Source organism: Euprymna scolopes, chromosome 13 (assembly GCF_053919585.1).
Source record: "Euprymna scolopes isolate OS-2025 chromosome 13, ASM5391958v1, whole genome shotgun sequence".
In the NCBI taxonomy this organism is placed as follows: domain Eukaryota; kingdom Metazoa; phylum Mollusca; class Cephalopoda; order Sepiida; family Sepiolidae; genus Euprymna; species Euprymna scolopes.
This window is the reverse complement of record NC_136494.1, coordinates 800,742-823,578: the sequence shown is the minus strand read 5'-3', so window position 1 is coordinate 823,578 and position 22,837 is coordinate 800,742. Positions and strand designations below refer to the sequence as shown.

At 34.9% G+C, this 22,837-nt stretch overlaps 1 protein-coding gene across 3 annotated transcripts in view; it reads right to left on the bottom strand.

The window, feature by feature from the left end:
• Positions 1-22,837, bottom strand: part of LOC145291913 (beta-1,4-galactosyltransferase 3-like) — a 367,549-nt gene that overhangs the window by 285,344 nt on the left and 59,368 nt on the right. The window contains exon 1 of one of the 3 annotated variants that reach the window (XM_080137752.1): positions 14,205-14,526. The exons of 1 other annotated variant lie outside the window; for it this stretch is intronic. The gene's annotated coding sequence lies outside the window, so the exon portion shown is untranslated. Of the gene's footprint in view, positions 1-14,204; positions 14,527-22,837 lie in introns of those variants that run through there. One more of the 3 variants, XM_080137750.1, reaches the window with a different exon arrangement.

Genomic DNA, 22,837 nt, shown 5'->3' with positions numbered 1-22,837 from the left:
TATTTATTCATTCATTATTTATTCATTCATTCATTCATTCATTCATTTATTTATTTAGCATTATACAGATTTTTTTAAACACTTGTAAATCGGATTTGTATTATTTGGATTTTTTCAAACTACTATTCTCATCTTAAGGGTTATTTGCACAACGTTTCAGCCGATGTAACTTCCTACCTTCTTTAGATGTACCTTGTCGAACTTTGAAATCTGCATTGAATTTGGACGGAATACTTTATTTAATCTATGGAGGTAGCATGTTCTCGTTCTGTCAGCCATGGTAGAAATAAGTAAGGCAAAGTAATAGTAAGTAATTTGCAATTGTATTTTTGAGTGCCGCCCACACTGATGGGTTGATCAGTTCTAGGTGAATGTTGAAGGTTCAATCTTCAGTGCGGGCGATACTACGAGTACAGCTGCGAATTACTTAAGACTTGTACCCGATCATGACTGACGGAACGAGAGTATGCTACACTTTACGAGATACCGAAAATCTAAAAGACAACGTACAAGCGTTGTATCCGCAATGTTCTAAAGCTTCGTCCAAAAAAAAAAGACTTTCCTAAAGCGAAGATAGATCAGAAATCTTCACTAACTTTCAGCTCGTATTTTGATATTTTCCTTCATCTCTACCTTTTTTTTTTTTTTTTTTTCAAAGTTTCTTGAAATCGTCTGTGCGGGCCACCTATAAGAGTGTAATGGGCAATATACGGCCCGTGGACCTCATGTTTGACATGTCTGTTATAGATGATATTCCACATCAGATAACATAGATTCTCATTAAAATAATTGTTGTTGCGTATTTTTTGTATATATTCAATGAATAAAATGTTTCCTAATGTTGTTTTTCTGTGTGATCTGGTGAATTGTTTTGCATCTTATTGCCATATCCATGACTGAAAGAGAAATGTAAGCCTTTTAGTAAAACAATTACAAAAATGTACAGAAGACAAAAATAAGAGGGAAGGGAAGGGTGATTGCAGATAAATCCTTTTGTTGCTCATGTGTTTCACGGGGAAGCAATAGGATTCATCATCATCATCATCTCACCTTCACTATCACCATCATCACAATCATCATCATCAACATCGGTTTAACGCTTGGTTTACGTAGTTTTACGTAGTGGCAAAGAAATTGATTTCCAAAGTAACCTAATGTTTGTTTTATATGTACTTAATGGAATCTGCTCTGACGATCTCGTAACACTTATGCCACCTCGACAGGAATACTCTAACCCGTCAAGCAGCAAAATCTTACCCCTTCACTGTAGCTTTTCCTTGATGGCGGGAATGTTTCTATCTTAATAGCTTCTTCCCTAGTACTGCTAGATTTTGAAATTTTCACCTATTTCCTGTTTCTCAGATTGTACTAATCTGCAAAAATTTAAATGTTATGCGAACATATATCTCATTGCTCAACTCCCCACATAGTGTTCCTGTAAACGTGGTATTAAATAGTAGCTCCTTATGTCCAAGTGGAAATATGCTTTGTTTTTTTTTTGTTTTTTGCAATGAGTAAATAAGAATAGAGAAAAACTTTTATCCATTGCTCTTTCAAGTCTATTTTCATCATTTCATCCCGTATTTTTCTTGGCCTTCCCTTTGAACTGAACCTGTTATCTCAACTGTTCTATTATGAGCGCGTGAGAAAGTATCGGCAGCAGCGAAGAATGGCTAGCTGCAAAGAGGTTAGCAGCAGTAGTCGAAAAAGTGGATATGCAAATTAGGAAGCGTGAGAAAAAGAAAGAAAAAAGGAGAGAAAAATACACCACGGCCTGGGGCAGATACAAAGTCGACATCAAAGATAATGGACGTGTAAACCCGAGGAGGAGAATGAGCCGGCTGTGGTCGGTATGCGGTCAGAGGAAGAAGCAGTGCGACGTCAAAAAGAATGGACGTGTAAAACGAGGACTGGAATGGGCCGGCTGTGACTGGCATGCGGTCGAAGGAAGGATAAACGCGACCAGAGAAAAATGAACATGTGGCAGCGAAAGACTTTTCTATGTGATGCCGGAAGTAACGGTAATAAAAAAATTTGTTAAAAAAGAAAAAATGCCGACCCGGATTTTTATTTATTTGTTTGTCCATTTGCGACGTTACGTTACACATCTATCCCAAGCACTTTCATTATTTCAACGTGGCCATATCACCGAAGTCTTCTGTTCTATTCACATTATACATACATTGTATCATTCTCACATCATTTCTTCCCACACAACGCATGTGCTCAACACTCAATTTCCATAAATTACTACACTGCTTACACGCCTGATAGAATGTTCACCTAGGTCGACAGTGATGTCTTCTAATTAGAAAGATATCGGGAAAACAAATGTCAACAATACTCATATGATTCATACGCGATGAATAAATGAAAGATGCTCGTCAACAGCAGCAAATATAAGAAAAACAACAATAAAAAAATAACAACAATTAAACAACAGCAAATATAACAACGCAACAATATCAACAATAACAACAGTAACAACAGCAAAATAAAAAACAATAACAACAGCAACAACAGCAACGATAACAACAATGATAACAATAGCAACAATAGCAACAATAACAACAACAGCAACAATAACAGCAACAATAACAGCAACAATAGCAACAACAACAGCAACAATAACAACAATAATAGCAGTAGCAACAATAGCAACAATAACAACAGCAAAATAAAAAACAATAACAACAGCAACAACAGCAACGATAACAACAATGATAACAGTAGCAACAATAGCAACAATAGCAACAACAGCAACAATAACACCAACAATAACAACAATAATAACAGTAGCAACAATAGCAACAATAACAACAACAGCAACAATAACAGCAACAATAACAACAACAATAGCTACAAAACAACAATAACAACAACAGCAACAATAACAACAACAGCTACAAAAACAACAATAATAACAGTACCAACAATAACAGCAACAGTAACAATAACAACAATAGCAACAGTAACCACTATAACAACAATAGCAACAATAAAAACAACAGCAACAATAACAATAGCAATACTGATAAACTTTAAGAGCTTAAAGTCGTTTATGCATATGGGAACAGACAGGCAAACGTCTTCCAGGGGTGTATATACAGAATGGAATAGCTATTTGTAAATAGATGGACATTAATATTTACGCAGAATCAGCAAACTTGAAACTAGAACAATAACTTTTTTTTTACATGTACATTCAATTTTAATAGTATTTTTTAAGCGTGTAATCCAGAACAGCACTTTTCAGGGTGAGAGCCGTAAGTATAATTGAAAGGACATTTTTGTTATTTTTATGCTCTTTAACGTTATTTTGTGCTTACTCCTGGCAATAAATAAATGAATAAATAAAATTCAAATTGAAATAAATAAATGAATAAAACCTTCCAATTGTTCATGTGCGCGAGGTTGGAAGTGTGAAGAATTCTAACGTGTGTGAAGGGGAGGAGGTAAAAACGTTTGAGTAAAAAAACTGGTTTAGACAAACGGGTAAGACGTCATTGGCTTCCAGGGAGAGGTGGAGAGTAGAAAGTGGACCTTGTGTCACATCCACAATGTCCTAATGCGCGCGGCTAATCAATGTTACCCACATTTCATCATCAATCCCAGGGACTTTTTTTACTTGCCTCCCCACGAGGGCAGAGTTAGACACAAGGTCGGTTGTTAATGTGGGGGGGGGGAGAACCAGCTCCCCAAAAAGAGGGGCGCTCTGGTTAGTAACAAAGATAAAAGATCTATCAGTCATGAGGGAGTTCTTCTCCAATTACCTGAGACCAAAAAAGTGAAGTGAAAAAAATAAAGCGCAACACCAGACCAGATACTACACTTTGATCCTGCCCGCCCCAGATATCCAGACTCGTGTCCCGAAAGCCCCTTCTACAACTCAAAAATCAAAAATTTTCGACCCGGTTGGGATATGGAAGGAGGAATGGAGAAACAATACTCCCAAAGGAGGGGGACATCATTGAAGACCCAACTTTACATCTCCCAGGTTTTGCTACAAATAGTAGGAAGCAGTGGGTAGCCGCAAATCGGATCAGAACAAGACACTGCAGGACTGCAGTAAACAAACAAAGGTGGAGACAAATAGACTCCCCAATCTGTCCAAAGTGCAAGGAAGACCCCCCCAGGCCATAGACCACTTGATCCTACACTGCCCAGTCACCGGACTGAAAGGGGGCTATGCGACAGCCCATCTATCTGAAAACAATTTTTCAGACTGGCTAAAATGTCGCGGTATAGATAGTATACTACTCCTATTGTCAACACCAGGGAAGTGATAATGGCTCAGTGGTTAATAATACGGAATGACAACCTAGGTGTGCCAAGTTCGAATCCAGGTAGCTCCACAGAAACACTTTTACTTAGGAACGTTGGCAACCTTCACGTGGTCCCTTATATATAGGTGTCCGATGTCGCCATAGAAAGAATTCTTAATAGACAGATATTGAGGAAACGAATATCCAACAAAAATCATCATCATGATGAATGTTTAACAAACAAACAATCAACACCAATAACTAAACCTCCCCTTTTCCCATGGTGCAACATGGTTTGAAGAATAATAATCATAGTCGATCGATCTCCAGGGTGATAGTCCAGTAACAGAGCACGTATGGGCGCGTGGGAAAATATCAGCAGGAGCTGTAAGATAAGTGACTTGCCGAAAAAAGGCACATATGCAAATTAGGAAGTGTGCTCGAGCTAGTGTGACAAGAAAAAAAGGACACCACGTGGTCGTGTAAAGAAAGAGTACGGTCGAAAAAGATGGACGTATAAGAAATGGCTGTCTACGGCCAGTGTGTAGTGGAGTAGAAGCAAGAAACTTTAAAGATGGTGTCGAGACGAGGAGAAAGAAAAATCGTAATAAACTACTTGTGTTGAAAAGGAAAGAAAAGTTGAGTCGGATTTATTTATTTTTGTTTGTTTCTTTTCGACGGTGCCAGACGGCGTGGTGGTGGTCGAAGAGAGGTTTGAACTGTAACGAACATAGTTCAAGAGTAACAGCCACGTTACAGTTCGAAATGATCAAACATGACACAAGAATTTGAGGTTACGTTAAATGAACGTATGCCATTTTAACTTCCACTTTCTGTTTAGTGGGTGTCTTACCGGTGTATAGCGAGGAAAAGTCCAATCTGATTAATAGTTATGTAATTCCAGTTTAATTTTTTAATTTTACATAAAAAAAACTAATCTTTACTTTGAAATGCTTCTTTTACAGAATGGCCTGATTTTATTTTTACGAAAATGCTATAATCAGAATATATTTTTCTTGGTCTTTGAAATGCTTGTTTATTTTCGGGGAGGGTTTGTTTTTTTTTGGGGGGGGTAATAATTTTTTTGTGTAAGGGGTTGTTTTTTTTGGGGGGGGTCTTGTTTGTGTGGGGAATCAGAATTCATCTTTCTCTTTTATGGAAATCGCTCTAGACCAGGCATGAAGCCATTTAATGTAAGAAGCTAAAAAAAATACTATTTCAATAGATTCTGACATAGAAAACAGTAATTCTACTCTCTTTGTCAAAAACGTTGCTCCTGGAATGTAAGGACTAAATGACACAATAAGGGAAGAGAAAGTTATATGAGCTGACGAAAGTAAAACCAAGATTCACTTTCTACTCTCTTTGTAATGTAGAATTGAATGTGGATCTTGGGTTTACTTTAGACAACCTCGTAACTCTTATTCCCCTTATTTTGTTCTTTAGTCCTCATATTCCATGAGTGATGTTTCTGACAAAGAAGGACGAATTGTTTTTTTCTCGGATGGGATCATATCCATATAACATTTATCGTTGACTAGTTTTTGATCTTGAAGCGGTATTTTTTAGTTTCTTACATTAGTTGGTTTCATGCCTAGTGTGGAGCAATTTTCATTAAAAAAGTTTCTATTTTGAAGATGATCGGATATTAATCAGCAATGAAAGAAAAAGAAAAACAAAGATGTTCTATTAGAAACTAGAAATAAAAAGGCGTCTATAATATCGTGATTGAAGAGAAAAATGGAACGGAATATTAAAAAAAACAAAATGGACCAAGTAGGGAATATGTATCCTAACCGATTTCACTGCGAAGAAAGAAAAAAAAGGACACTTTTCCCTCGACACCGGTTTGACCTTCACCTTCGCAGTTCGTATATTGGTTATGTAAACAAATATCGCGACAAGAAAACTGTTATGTATAACCAAACACCCACCACTGCTCTCCCTAGCTCTCTCCATTTTTTACATAAGATTTTTAAATAACCTATAAAAGAGGACTTCTCATTGTAAGATGGCCGCTCAAATAAAGCTGCGATTACACTTAGTTCTTCATTCTGATACTAATCCATGAACGTAACATGGTGGCATCGGGTTTACGGAATTCGTATCATCTAAGAAGAATGGCAGAGCGTCAAATGAAGTGTAAGCATTATTCCTTTCAGTTTTAACTTCTGTTATTTTATTTATTTATTTATTTATTTTTATCGCTCGATCGCTTCCACGTGGATATATTAACGGCATTCCCTCATCTCATGGTCCCTGCTGATCTGTACAATTTGTTATTATTATTATCATTATTATTGTTATCGGGTTGCTGTCGCAAGTGATTCTTGCGTAGATGTTTTTTCGTCTCTGCATTTATTAGTTTCTAAAACAGAACACCTCTGTCTTACGGCGATGTCCGCCGAAGAGAATATTACTACTGCAATTAATAGCGTCTCCTTGACTGGCGATATGTCCGGCTTACACATCAAGGCTCCAGAACGACTCATATTTAGTGAGAATGAGGCAGACTCCTGGAAAATATTTCATAAACAATGGTCCAACTACGCATTACTGCAGTTTAACATCCCGGAGACTGAGCGCACTGTGGAGAAACAAACAGCTTGAAAAACTTAGTGGTAAAAACTAATAATACAACAAAACATCAGTTTCGCATATAAATATAACGTAAAATGATCCAGCTTTTGGAGCAGACAATATTTCAAGGATGTGTTACCTATTTTGTTTGTTTTTAATCTGTCATGTTCCTTATCAAACTTTAGCATAATATATGTCATTGTTAAGTCATAAAAACACACCACTTTTCTTACTTCTACCTTTGAGTTTGGATTGCATTACAACTTTGCTTTTCATACTTAGAGTTAATAGTAAAAATTTAGTTAACCTCCTTAAAAATTTAGAATAGCCGGAAATGAGAATCATTTTTACATTCAATACGTGCAACTAATCATCCTCCACTAAATTCTAAAATATTTGTTTTTCAATATGTTCACGCATAATCTAAAAAACGTAGTATCTCATTCTTTTGAAGGGGTTCTTTTAAACGTAGATATAATTGCTTTTTTTTAATTTAGCAAATTTCTAACTTGTTTCCTTTTATATATTGTATCGAAGAATTTGATAAACTCATAGTGAGATTTTAACTTGTGTCAAAACTGAATAAGTACAAGAAAACATTATTTCAGAGACCAGACAACGAGTAAAATCAGAGTGATGCTAGCAAAATAAGAAGCAAAACTTGTTATAGCATTATAAATCTCATAATATTAACAATGATATCTCTGAGAGGCTCATATAGAAGTTTAGCAAATGGATACAAAAGAAAGTCGAACATTTTAAAATATTTAATAGGGGAGTAAGCAAGTGAACTTTAGAATATTTACTTTGTTTACCATAATTTACTATTAAAAATACACAGTAAGGGTTATTTTTTTTATAACAGTCTATCGCAAGCCGGCATTTACCGGCATTCATTTGTGCCTACTTCTAGGAAGATAGGGCTTATTCAGACGTTAGTGTATAGAGCCCTTAGAATACAATTCTCCTACAGTCTTTGGTGCATCCAAGTGTCCTGTCTACTAAAAATTCCTTGGATTGTGTGCTGTTCCTTGTTACTGCTGGCTATAATAATATCGTCCAGATACGCTAAAGCAAAGTCAAGGCCGTCTAACATTGTGTCCATAGCCTCTTGAAAAAAGACAAATGCATCCTTGACTCCAAAAGCTAATCTTTCATATCTGTAAAGACTCTGATTGGTATTTATGCAGAGTAATTTAGCACTCTCATTTTCAACTGGAATCTGTAGGTATGCGTCGCTTAGGTCAATTTTTAAGAAAATCTGATCACCGTTTAGTCTTGTAAAAACTTCCTCCAGACTTGGCAAGGGCTTGTGTAAGTTCCCCAAAGACGTATTCAACCCCGTCGAAAAATTTGCCGTAACACGGATTTCATCTGATTTCTTTTTCACATAGACCGTGGGGGCAGCCCACTGACTGTATTCTATTTTCGATAAAATGCCCACATTTTCTAATCTGTTGAGCTCTTGGTCGATTTTTCCAGCGACGCAAATGACACGTTGCGTTTTCTTTTGAAGACTAGTTGTCCATTCCACTTTAATTTTAATTCCGCGGACATTTGTGTACATTTTCCCAGGCCCGGTGCGAAACTTCCGTAAGTTTTTTTTTTTTTTAATTCGCGATTAACGTCACAGTTTCTGCTGGCTTTAATTCTGCTTTCTGCAGAATGTAGATATTAGCAGATCCCATGAATTAAATTCATGCATCCAGTACGACCTAAGTAGGTTAGTGATATTCCTTAATATATAAGCTTTTAATTTGTTTTGTTTTTCCCAATAATGTCAAGTTCGCTAGAAATTCACCTTCGAAGTTAATTTGCGTATCGTTAACGGCCTTTGCTGTTTTGCGACTTCTCAGCATTGTGGATTTATTCAATTTTTTCCAGGTATTTAAATTTACTATCGAAGGTCTGAACCCGAATCGAATTGCATTTGTATTTCTTTATCATTACTTTTTATAGTCACATATTTTCGCAACCTATCTTCGCTATTTTCAGTTTCCGCCAAACACACTAGGGTTTTGTTTTTAAATTTATTTTTTTAATGAGTACATTTGTGTCCTATTTTTATATATATAAACATTTTCTTGATAAATATGGTCAGTTCTTAACCCAATACAAATTAGCACATCGATTACATGGAGACGGAACTTTTTTCTTAAAATTCTTTCTTAGCTATGTGTCGATATGTGTATTCTTTTTCCATAACTTGTGTTTTATTTTTACGAGTTTTTAAATTGTCTGTTTGCTTTTTTTTTTTTATCTGCGCGACTTCCGCTTCGATATCCATCGAATCTTTTTAATAATTTCTATTTTCTGACAATCTTTCGTTAATTTTTGTAGGGTTAGGTTTGGTTCATTTTCTTATTTTGTTAGAACACGCCTCCTAATTTCCGCATCTCGACCAGAAGTCAATTCTTGCGCAAATGCTAAACATTTAAAATTGTCTGTACTAAGATCTGCAAGTTTGAATTCATCACAATGTTGTTTGTTTGTTTTTTTTACCATGGCTGCGTACGTTACGAAATCATTTTTGTCATTCTTCTGCAAATTCAGACCTGACATACGCTTATGGAATAAAGAGACTTTCGGGTTAAATAGTTATGTAAGAAGTTCCACCTCTTAGCGAAAGTTAATTCCGACGTTTTCTTGAGGTAAATAAAATCCACAAACTGGTTATGTCTCTAGTTTCCGTAATAGTAAACAAACCTTTTTCTGGTCCAACCACTGTTTGCAGTCGATACTAAAAACAATCTTCACACTGACGAAAATAAGATCCAAATGATTTACCTTCTCCGGGTATGTAGCAGAAATTGTCAATCATATTCCACGTTGAATCTTGCGAAAATGCGGTAGTATTATCGGTTGACGCATTATTTTTTATGACTTGATTAAGCAACTCTTTCATGTGCTGCTGATTTTCATATCATATGTATTACTTTTTTTTAATAAAATATTTCCATATGAATATATTTTAAATATTAAAAAATACTTATAAAAATATAAAAAGATAAAAGTTTATTGTTTTTTTTTATTGTTTCATAATAAAACAAGAAGTGGTTTCATATGGTTTCGTCTTTCATTTTTTGCTTAGTGGCTTCCGTTCTATATTTAGTTAAACCGAGTCCAATTCCGGCGCCTTAACCTTACGTATTGAATTCCGGTTTTCATTTCAGAAATCTGTTCACCTCGGTTTAGAACAAGGATTTCCATTCGTGAAATACGTCCCCGCAGAAGTGTTTCTCTGCGAGATACAACAGCTTGCCTTCAAATCCGATGTCAGCAAATACTCATTGAAAGATTCAAAATAGCGCAGCATTACTCACACACAAAAAAAAACATGGAATAAAAAATGTCGCTTGTAATTATTAAACGGACGATAAACGATTTGAATGCGCTACTTCAAAATTCAAAAGGCAAGGAAAACATTAAAAATTCCGGGATAATGTTAAAACTTCGTCACTTATCATGGCGACTGAATGTGACGTCAATGTGACGTCAGCACATTGACGTCGGTGATAACTTGAAAAAGTAACCGAGCTTACTAATATTCTAATTTGTTTTGTTTTTCATACAGTCAATAAACCGCCTGGAAAACATGTCGTCGTCGTATTTACCTACTTTCCTTAACGGTCACATAGTTTTTATCCCTTTTAAATATCTTAACATTTTTTTTAAATCACTGGTAGGAATTGTAGCGAATTGTTATTTCACAGGCAGATTCACTATGAACATTCAAAGGGAAATAACTCAATTGATATTATGTCAAATTTTAAAATAGACGCTAGATCTAAAAGAACACCGACCCATCCTCGCAAACAGATGGCGGAATGTTCACTGCATGCTTCGTCCAAAAGTCATGTAAATCTTATGTGGACTAATTTTGTCTTCTCACGAATGGATATAGTAAACAGGCTAGGAGCGTTGCAATTTCGATTATAAATACAATATGTGGGAAAAATCAAATCAGTTAGGTGAGAAACCAGTCTTCCTAACTTCATCGCAAGATGTAACCATTACATACCAGGAAATACGCACTCTGCAAATTCATGCAAATGGAGAAATACCTTACCAAAGGATTTCTATTTATGCAAGTAGCAATGAATGACTTTCTTTAACCCTTTCTTTTTTATATCCAGACATATGGATTTATACGTAGCCGTCTACATCAAAACATTTCTGAGCTTGCTCTAATAAAATATAATGGATTTAAATTCCGTATTCATGAACATCAATCTTCATAATTTTGTAACAAATTACCAGCTAAAAGAGAGTTAATACTCACCACCACTAATAAAAGTTACTATGTTAAACAAAAGTATTTTTTAAATATATATATATAAATGTCATGTTCAAGTTGATTGCATTTTATTGGTGTTGTTCTTGACTGTTGCATTTTATTATTTCTAATTATAAAGGAGTCTATGATGTTTCAATGAATATTTAAATGTCATCGATAATATATGCTCCCTTTAGAGAATGATTAACGTTCTTCTCTCTGATTATAGAATTGAATAATATATTATTTTTAGTATTATTTCCTTTATCGAAACAAACTTTGTTTACCTTTCACCCACGTGTGAAACCTACATTTAACCTCTCGTAGCTTAGCTGTTAGCATAATTTGTATTTTTATGCTGAAATGCTTTCTATTCTATTAGTTTATTGTGATTCCAAAATATAATTTGCATATAAGAGAAGTGGTTACGATAAGAAGGACGAATTGTAGCGAGAACACATCGAAGTGAAGAAGTTATAATAGGAGTGTTTCTATTTCCTTTCATTTTTTGACATTACAAGCTATTTCGGCGAAAAAAGTAAAGTTGGTGCGACCATATCGAGAATAAGAAAATTTTAGAGTTAGAATCGTCATGCGATGAAGAAGTTTTAATTACGAGACGAGAGACAGATGTTTTTCAGTTTTCAGTTGGCGTCGGCATGTTTTAGAGAATTATTAATACAATTCAAAAGTCGAGTTAGATAACCCGAGTCCCCTGAATTGGAGATCCACTCACACTAGCCGACGGATCTCATGCGGTAGCAGCAGCGGTCAGGAAACACCCGAGAACCAGAACCAGAACCAGTGCCGAAGCAGCGACAGCAGTACTCAAAGAGCCCTTTTCAGGGCTAGGTTCCTACGAAAGACCTACCACTTTGATTACTCTGTTAGCACCTCCTGCCTGCAGCTTCCAGCTTCCTGCATCTCCTGCCTGCAGCATCCAGCTTCCTGCATCTCCTGCCTGCAACCTCAGCTTCCTGCACTGCACTGCATCTCCTGCCTGCAACATCAGCTTCCTGCACTGCACTGCATCTCCTGCCTGCAACCTCAGCTTCCTGCACTGCACTGCATCTCCTGCCTGTAGCCTCAGCTTTCTGCACTGCATCTCCTGCCTGCAGCCTCAGCTTCTTGCACTGCACCCGCATCTCCTGCCTGCAGTCTCAGCTTCCTGCACCACTACTACGCTCGCATCTCTGGTCCGCTACCTTGCTCGCACCTCTGGTCCACTACCTCGCTCGCACCTCTGGTCCGCTACCTCGCACCTCCGGTCCGCTACCTCGCTTGCACCTCTGGTCCGCTACCTGGCTCCGTACCTGTCGTCCGTTCCGAACATTGATCCCTCCGTTCTCGGTGTTGTCGGTTCCTCAACACTGACCCCGAGCTCTCAGTGTTCACCCTGCGTTCCGGATCGCCCTGACGCCCAGCTGACCATTTCCATACCCAGCAAGCACCCTCTGAACCACACTACGTCCAGAATACCAGTCCGGACCTCCAGACCTTGCCTCCAGTGACGTGCGACCTTCCAGGCGATCAGCACCCGGATTTGAACATTTTTGTTTATATTCAAATAAAAGACGAACCCTCGTCTTTAAATCGAACAACCTGTGTCTGTCATTCTTCTTTGCCTTGCATGCTGTTCACCTTTTGCCTGTGTTTATTTTGTTAGTTGTTGGGTCGATTGTCTCCGGACGACCGGCCCCCGCAACAAACTGTTGAATTAGAAATATTTTCTTTTATAACTTGTAACGTACGTACATGTTTTATGATAACGTTTGATCAGGAATATTAGCAACATGATAGATTGTTCAAAACTGTTGAAGTTTTGGGAATCGTTAAAAGACCCTATTTACTTGCCTGGTAAAGTTAGACACGAGGTCGGTTTTTAATGTAGGCAAAATTTAGCTCCCTTCTAAAGTATCACTCTCTTCAAATATGGTTCTTTTCAAAACTACATTGTAAACTGCAGGGTGGGGATAGAAAAACAACTAATTAACACAAGAAAAGTTTTCTAAGTTTAAATTTTTAAACTTAAAAGTCTTAAAACATTTTTTTAAACTTTTTTTCCCCATTTATTTTACCTCTCCGCGTGGCCAAAGTTTGTTTTTAATGTGGAGAAATTTGAAATGGACATTCTGGAGTCTGGAAACAAAAATAACCTGTCTGGTCCCGGTGACACCTCAACACGAATTAATTCGTCACGTGACCCATATCTTGTTAGCTTTCTATCGCTTTAAACCTTTTCTTGCTGCATGTTGTTTGACCATCTGTGCTTATTGCATACTTCTCTGTCACTCGCTTTCGACACAAAAGAGAGAAATAGCGAGAGAGAGAGAGAGAGAGAGAGACAGAGACAGAGACAGAGACAGAGACAGAGACAGAGAGACAGACAGACAGACAGACAGACGGGAAGAAAGAGAAAGAAATAAAGAAAGAGAAAGATAGATTAATTTTCAATTTTTTCATCTTTTTTTAACTGGCCTTGCAAACTAACTTTCACCTGAGTCAAACAATTTTGGATAACCCAACTTTAGGCACCAGGCAATAACATTATCTCCACCGAAATGGAAAGGGGGCATCCCTAGGAGGGTGGTCTATTGAGTCGAACAGATAGTTACATTTTTTATTCTATTTAGAGGTCGGGAACGTGAAAAAAATTAGAAGAATATTTACAATAGCTAATACAACAAAAAAGGGGGTTCAACAAAATAAAATACATTTTCGCGCGACTGCTGATATTTATTTAATATGTTTCTACAAGTATTTTGTTTAATTTTCGATTTAGGGGCAATTATCGAGGGTTCAAATGGTTACAACAAAACCGCCACTTTTTTTCGTTCTGACTCAACAGACTTGACACTCAAAGTAAATAAACGCTTTAAAATAAGTTGATCAACAAAAAAATTATTTGGCCATGAAGAGGAGTAATTTATCTTGTCTTTGGTAACATTTTTTTGACCAGTGTTTGTTTTGCTGGCTATTGTAAAAAAAAAAAAAAAAAAAATGCTTCAAAATAAAAAATAAGTAATTAAAAAAGAAAATTTATTTTTTAAAAATGGTAAGAAAAATAAAACAGAAAAACTTACCGAAACTCGCGTAAAAAAAAAAAACGGCTGTTGGCGGAAGGCAAGTGTGATGTTATTTTCTTTTTCTTTCTTTCTTTTTTTTTTATATTCCTCTTTGATCGGCGTAAAATCCTGATCTGAATTGAGTGAGCAAAACCTTTCCCTTGTCAAATGAACTGTCTCTACTTTTGACTGCTACGGCGACGACAACAAACAATAACGATTGGAGCCGTTCTGTAGAAGGAGACAGGCACGGTTGCTGAGGAGGGATGATGATGGTGGTGGTGTCGGATGGATGAGTGGGTCATTAGCACTACTGCTATTCATCCGGATACTTTCTGATAATCACAAACTCTTGTGGATGTAGACTCAGTGCTAAAGTGGCGGACGGAACAAGAATTGGTGACGGGTGTGTGTGTTTTTTTTTATATTTAATGACCCCTCCCCCTCTAAAATGACCCCTGCCCTAAAACGGACGCTTATATATATTCTACGCTGAACTCGAAGACTAAATTGGTGTATTTTAATTTCGTTGTGTCTATGCACCATTGCAGTTGCACCTCTATGAAAATGACTAAACGACTTTATTATAGTCTATTCGGGCGAGGATCAAAAATTATGTTTGTGTGTGTGTGTGTGTGTGTGTGTGTGTGTGTGTGTGTGTGTGTGCGCGCGCACGCGCGTGCTAGTGCGTGAGTTCGTTTGTGTGTTTGAGCACTTGTTTGTGTTTTTGTGTGTGCACGGCGCGAATGATTTTTCGTGTGTTTATTAATGTGTGTGTGCGTATCCACGGATGGTTGTGAGTGCACGTGTGTGCATGTGTGTGTGTGTGTGTGCGTGTGTGCGTGTGTGTGTATGCGTGCGTGAGTGTATGTTTGTGCACAGGAGTTTGTGCGTGTTTGTGTTTGTGTGTGCGCTTGATCATGTGTATGTGCTTATGTTTGTCTGCGTTTGTGTTTTATGTGTGTGCGTTGGGTGTGTCTGTTTGTGTGTGCGTGTTTGTACACGGGTGTTTGTACATGTGTGTGTGTGTGCGTGTGTGCGTGTGTGTGTGTGTGTGTGTGTGTGTGTGTGTGTGTGTGTGTGTGTGTGTGTGTGTGTGCACGGCTGCACGGTTGCGTGGGTGTGCACGGTTGTGTGTGTGTGTTTGTGTGCGTTTGTTTCTGTCTATGTCTGTGATTATCTGTGTGCGTATGCACGGGTGATTGTCCGTGCGTATGTGTGTGTGCTTGTGTTTGTGCGCACCGGTGTGTGATTGTTTTCAATTATATTTTTAAATATGTCACTGCTGGAGGGAAATTATTCTCATCTAGCATTTAGGTAGAATGCTTTTACATTCAAATAATAATTGAATTTGTTCAAAAGTATCGCAACAGAATAAAAAGACACATACACAAGTACATATTACTACTAGTTGTAGTATGACATATACTTATGGCAAGGGAACTACACAGAAATGTTTGTGAATTATTTGGATTATTCGGACTACTATTCTCATCTTGGAGGTTATTTTCACAAGGTTTCGATTAATGTAACCTACGGCCTTCTTCAAGAGCATCTGATCGAACTTGAGAATCGGTATTATTATAAATGAGCACTCCCTGCTAAATCAATCCTCTCACGTCCTCCCTAAAAAGAGCATGAGATTTTTTAGGCGATTACGTATGAACCATTTCAAAAAATTGACTAAAAAACAACATAAAATATAATACAAATTATCAATCCTTATTTTCGAAGTTTCAAAAAAGAAACTCCTGTTTCAAGCACAAGGGAAATCATGAAGCTAATATATATATATATATATATATATATATATATATATATATATATATATATATATATATATATATATAGACTATCCATTCGTGTGTAATAACCTTTTTCTTCACCATATTCCCTCTGCTTCACTTTTTTTGTTTTCAAGTAAGATCTTTGACTTACTTGTTGTTTCATCAAATACTTCTGCATGCAAAATCCGGTCCCGCGTTTTGCTCATTCATACCCTCTGATGAGAAGGAAAGTATTTCTTCGAAACTCCGCGGATTAAGGACTATCCATTTATCTAGTGTTTCCTTTTCAGATTTCCATGAACAAAGCTTCTTTCTTAGAACTGCACGCCTGTGGAACTCTGTTCCGTCTGCCTGCTTCCCTCCGGACTACAACTTGGATGTCTTCAAGTCCAATGTTAACAAATTCCTAATGAACCGCCCCCCTAATTAAACACTTCATCAAATCTCCACACTAACGTAATGTACTTGCAATAACCCTTATCCCTGAGTGGCTTCCGGACCTTGATAAGTGGTGATCACTGTGTAAACAAAAAAAAAACTCATTTCAAAGTGTTTTTTAACATATTTTATTAACTGTTTGCTCATATATATATATATATATATATATATATATATATATATATATATATATATATATATATAATCAAGAATTAAAAGTTAAGTTTACGAGACAAAGCTTCTGTAAACCTAAAGATAATATTTATATTAATATTGATATAGTAATCCCAACCAAATAAAAAAGCTCAATACAACCAAAATAGGAAATAGAGCTTGCCATAAAAAGAATACAATACAAATTATAATTTACAAGAATGTATTGTTTGACAGGATCGACAAAGAGATCCAAATTAGAAATCCATTATTAAAATAATTAAAATAATTATTGAAAATTTTATGGAAGCAGTTTACGCCAGTTGTCCTATCTCTAATTGAAAAAAAAAACTTTAGCGCTTCGAAAAGAATTTTCTTGCTCGATCGCTTGCGAATAAGATTTTTCGACATCACTTGGTCAACATTACAAATCCGACTACTTCTGATGAGAATATTGGAAATACCTAACTACTGCCATATCCTTTCATTTGCATTTTTTTTTTTCACTTTTCTTTTCATTTTTCATTACTTTTCTCCATTCTTTAGGTAATTCCTAAACACAATAAATTCTAACTTTTGGCAATAGTGAATTATCTGATTTCGACACCGCTATTCCGAACAGGTAGCCGTGGGCCGCAACCCATAGGCAGTTTCCCTTGTACCAAACGATTATAAACCATGTTTTTAAGTTGAATTTAGGCGGTCCTAAACCAATTGCATAATAAAAATAACTATATATATATATATATATATATATATATATATATATATATATATATATATATATATATATATAGATATATATATTGTTTGAAATATAATTAGTCACTGATAAGTGTTTCGTCGTGTACGACTCACCAGAGTGGCTGAATCTCTCTCTCTCTCTCTCTCTCTCTCTCTCTCTCTATATATATATATATATATATATATATATATATATATATATATATATTAGGCACCGCCAAAACTGGGGGGGGGGGCAGGTCAGCACTTTTTGACGGACCGTCTTTTTAAAAGTCTACCAAAAATCAGGTAATTATCCAATCAATACGAAATTTTCAGCGATTATTAGGAGAAGAATGAACTTTATAACAGTGTACTTATTTTTCATAAACGATATTTATATATATTTTTTTTTTTGCTTACAAACCCCCCCTTGTTTTTAAGTGGGAACAAATATGCTTAAAATAATCATCTGAAACCGAACACAAGATATTGTGTTTTTGTAAGGGACAGAATTATAGATTTAAAAAAAAAAAAAAAAAAATTTGCATACCTTATTTTGACGTCTGAATATCAGAACTTCGATTGTGTTTAATTATCCCGCTTTTGAGTTTTGAAGTGTAAAATTCGGTGAATATGTCAAGTAAAATAATTAATTTAAGTTAAGCAAAACAAAAAAAAAAATTTTTTAATATTTATACGAAAAAAGCCATTTTAAAATTTTTGATAAATAAATTAACAATTTTTTTTTAGCGAGCCGAATAATGCATGACCATTATTAAACAGGGCATGCTTTGAATAATCGATACAAAAAAAAATTTGATAAATATTGTGCCCTTTGTGTTAAAAATAGCATCATTTTTTTCGATCCCGTTTGAAAACGTTTGCCGCCTTTCGACTACGGTGGACCAAACGCGCTGAAATAATTTTTTTTTTATTCTGCTTTAAATTGCCCCCCCCCCATTTTGGGGAGCCTGGCCCCAACACACATACACATTAAAAACCAAACTCATACAAATGGTCACCCATCTGGTACTGGCCAGCCTCAGCTTAATAATACATTGAAATTTTCGTCACTGAAAAATAAGTTTTTTTGGCCTGTTTGGTCTTCCATAGTTTTCTTCTTAGCAAACGCAAACGTAAACAGTGTCGATTTAGACGCTAGATCGACGCGAAATATTTGGTTACCTATATGAATAAGTGGAATTATTTGAAATTCAGGTACTTATATTATAATATTTTTGCATATTCTCTTAGAAAATCATCCTACATCTTAGTTAGACAATAAATAAATAAATTAATTATTTCAAAAACCTTTTTTTTTTTTATATTTATGTACGTTTTTTGTGCAAGACAAAAAATGTCAATTGTTAACTTTTTGGGAAAATTTAACATTTAAAATTGAATTAAAAATAGTAGAAATGTTTTACATCATTCTGTTTTCTATATGATAAAATTCAGGGTTTTATCTTTCTGGAAAAAAAAAGTTACTCAGAAATAATGGATTTTAATAAATGTAATTTCGTTTTAAAAAACAACAACAACTTGATTTTGCGGCCATTTTTGGCGGTGCCTAATATATATATATATATATTAACCGAGAAAATGAAGGATGGAGATGTGAGTTTTCGCTGCTTATATTAGTAAATAAAAAAATTGTGTATTCTTTTGTATCTGTATTACAATTGTATTTTGTGTCTGAAGATTAACCATTTTAGAATATCTTATTTCTTATTACAAAATAATGTTTAATCTTATCCAAATGGTTATGAAACGACTGTAGCACTAAAGAAATACGTACTATGATAAAAATATTGTGATATATTGTTGCCCTGGTTATTGCCAAATTATAATATATATATATATATATATATATATATATATATATATATATATAAAGCTGAATGTGTGTGTGTGTGTGTGTGTGTGTGTGTGGTCACGAATAGGCTCCTACATGTTTGACTATTTTAAAAAACGGATTACATATAATGATAGAAGATGAATCGAGAAACAGGAATGGGTATGTTTGATCTGGCAGAACAGTGGTTCATTAAAATTGTGGGGTCTGCGTTCGCGTCTAGTCCACAAAGTATGGAAATAAAAAATTAAAAAAATTAAAAAAAAAAAAAACGTTTACAAGTGTTTTTGATATAGATGTACCTAAGAATACTTTGATAAGTATGTTTTAACTTAAATAGGGATAGTATAAGAAAATGCTGGGGTCTGCGTTTGCGCCTGGCCTCCATAGAATGGAAATAGGCACAAACTTTAATAAAGACTTTTCATATCTATCTGCGTAAGTATACTTTGACAATTATGTTTCAGTTTGAAGAAATAAATAAAATTATGGGGTGTTCGTTCGTGCCTGACCTCCGTAGAATGGAAATATGTCACAAAGTTTAACAAGGTTTTTTAATATAGATCCACAGAATATTGTGAAGTGTTTCAGTGTTAACAGGTATGGTATAATAAATTATGGGGTTTATCTATTTTATTTTTACTTTCATCATATTTTGCTTTGGTTTTGATACCCCCAAATTCGAAGCTTTCTCATTACAACCCTTCCTTTTCATAACCTATCATACTTTCATAAATCAGTCCATTTTCTGTAGGCTGTTTTTGAACCCAGTCAACGACGGGTACTTTTGCTAGTATAAATATATATATATATATATATATATATATACACACACACACACACACACACACACGAATGGACAAAATCTCTTATTCAAAGTAGGCTGTTTTTGAACCCAGTCAACGGCGGGTACTTTTGCTAGTGTATATATATATATATATATATATATATATATATACACACACACACGAATGGACAAAATCTCTTATTCAAAAGGAAGGAATGCAAAACATTTTTTCATCATTTCATTGTTCCATGGAGTTTTAAAGAATTCGTTTTGTTTGTTCAGCGGAAATAACTAGCAAAATAAAAGCATATAAGTGCTATAGCATTGCTAGATAACATAAAAATTAAAAACTTCATTTTTAATGTTCGATAAAGTGATTTAAATTCTAGAATATTGAAAATGATAAAATCCAATCAATAAAATTAGCTTATAACAAAATACAGATATTTATATTAATATTTGTAAATTATATTTTGAGATCTATCTATCTATCTATATATCTATTATATAAAAGGAATTTTGTCTGTGTTTATGTGTATCTGTGTGTCTGTGTGTCTGTAAGTTCGTTCCCTATGGACTCGAAAATGGTCGATTTTTATGAAATTTTACACGAAGCTACTTTATGTGCTTGGCAGTGTTTTTAGATAGGTTTTGTATCGGAATGTCTTCTATAAGTATCAATAATCGATAATCGAAATAATCTTATGAAAGAAGGAACCGGCGATTTTGATTAAAGTAAACACCTGTTCGTACCCAAGATGGCCGATTTGTAACAACGTTAGGATGGAATTTTTTCCCCAAACGAGAACACTGGGTTTATCATGTATAAAATTAATTTTTTGTTGGTAACATCCAATGAAAATAACGTCTGACGAATTAATGGGGATAGGAGACTTTATTAAAACATAAAATAAAATTGCCATCCCATTAACGAAACAGCTTTAATGAAGAGATCCAAGATGAAATAAACAAGAGTTATATAAAAGAAAAAAAAATGTAAGTCTTTGAATTTCAACAAAGTTTTGTACTATATATGCTCTGCGCCTATAAAGTAGATACATTAAGCTTTACTCGAAATTAACGGTGATTCAGTTTTTATCATAACAGTCTCCATCCGTTAAACGAAAACGGTATACATTGAAGTTAACAATATTTAAAAAATAAACATATATATATATATATATATATATATATGACTACTTCATTTAATCACATAAATTAATATACGAAAGTATAAATTTATGCATAAACTTTAAGTATTTACTTCAACAGTACTCAACACATAGTTAGAGCTAGGTAGTAAGTTATAAAATATATATGGCAATTAAGCTACATATAATATTCCGCGTTTCATCCACACTATGATTCATTAGGATTATGCGAGAGGTTGTGGTTGCCTCGCGTTTTTATATACGCGCATTCTATTGAGTTTTTAGTTAGCCAATCAGCTTTCTAATTTCCACCGCACCCTTCCTAATCAGCCAGTAATAATAATAATAATAATAATAATAATAATAATAATAATAATAATAATAATAATAATAATAATAAACCAACTCCGGACAACGAAAATCAGATTATAAATAAAAATAAAAATACTAATAACGAACAAGATAAATGCAACTGCAGATCCCACACAATTGGCCCATTTCAAAATAAATGTCTAACCAAAAGCATAGTTTACCAGGCCACAGTATTTGCGAAAGAAAACTAGAATAACAAGAAATATTACGTAGGTATGACTTCCTTAGATTTTAAAACCCGATATTATGACCACAAAAGTACATTCAAAAATAAAAAAACACCGAATGAAAACAACTCTAGCAAACAAATACTGGGAACTCAAAGAAAGCGGGCGTTCGCCGGTAGTCGAATGGAAAATAGTAAGAAAAGCGAACACATGTGGAGACCTAGACGATCCATGTAGATTATGCCTTCACGAAAAATTTGCTATCCTATACTTTAAAGAACTCCAAGATCTATTAAACTGTAGGAGAGAAATAGCGAACAACTGTGTTCACAGAATAAGCTTTAATAAAATTTCCTCTAGGATAGCGATATGAAATAACTTTAAAATTAACGATAACAATAAAAAAATAAATAAATAAAATAAACATACATATACATAAATTATCATATATATATATATATATATATATATATATATATATATATATAAACTAAAATAAAAAGAAAATAAAAACACACATTTAACCTAGTTTAAAATAGGTGAGAACGCTAGATATCTACACTCCCCCTAAAATAGCAGACACAAAGGAAGGGGTGAACCGGAGGTCAACTGGGCTTTTGTCATGTATGTGCCTGCTCATTGGCTGATTAAGAAGGGTGTGGTGGAAACTAGAAAGCTGATTGGCTTACTAAAAACTCAATAGAATGTGCGTATATAAAAACGTGAGATGACCACAACTCCTCACATAAGTCGGATGAATCCGAGCGTGGATGAAACGCGGAATATTTTGTGTAGCTTAATTGCCATATTTATTTTATAACTTACTATATATATATATATTAGTGAACGTATCTGTCTGTCTGTCTGTCTGTCTGTGTACATTTCCCTACGCAATAACTCTGTCAATGTTTAGTCTACAGACTCGAAATTTGATATACAAGGCACTGAGATTTGGAAAAATCTATGTGATCGGGCTTCAGCCAGAAATTTGGCTGGTAAGGAGTCAAAGTTCAACGATTTTACTTTTGAAAACTCTACCAAACTCCTCCGACAATTTTGGGTATAAACACTTGAAATTTTCGATATCGGTTTCTTTGACATGGATCTAACTTAATAACTTGATTTGAGTCCAAAATAATTAATGTTAAGAGGTCATAATAGAGGTCAAAGTTTAAAAAAATTACCGTTTTTTTTTTGTTTTTGTTTTATTTATTT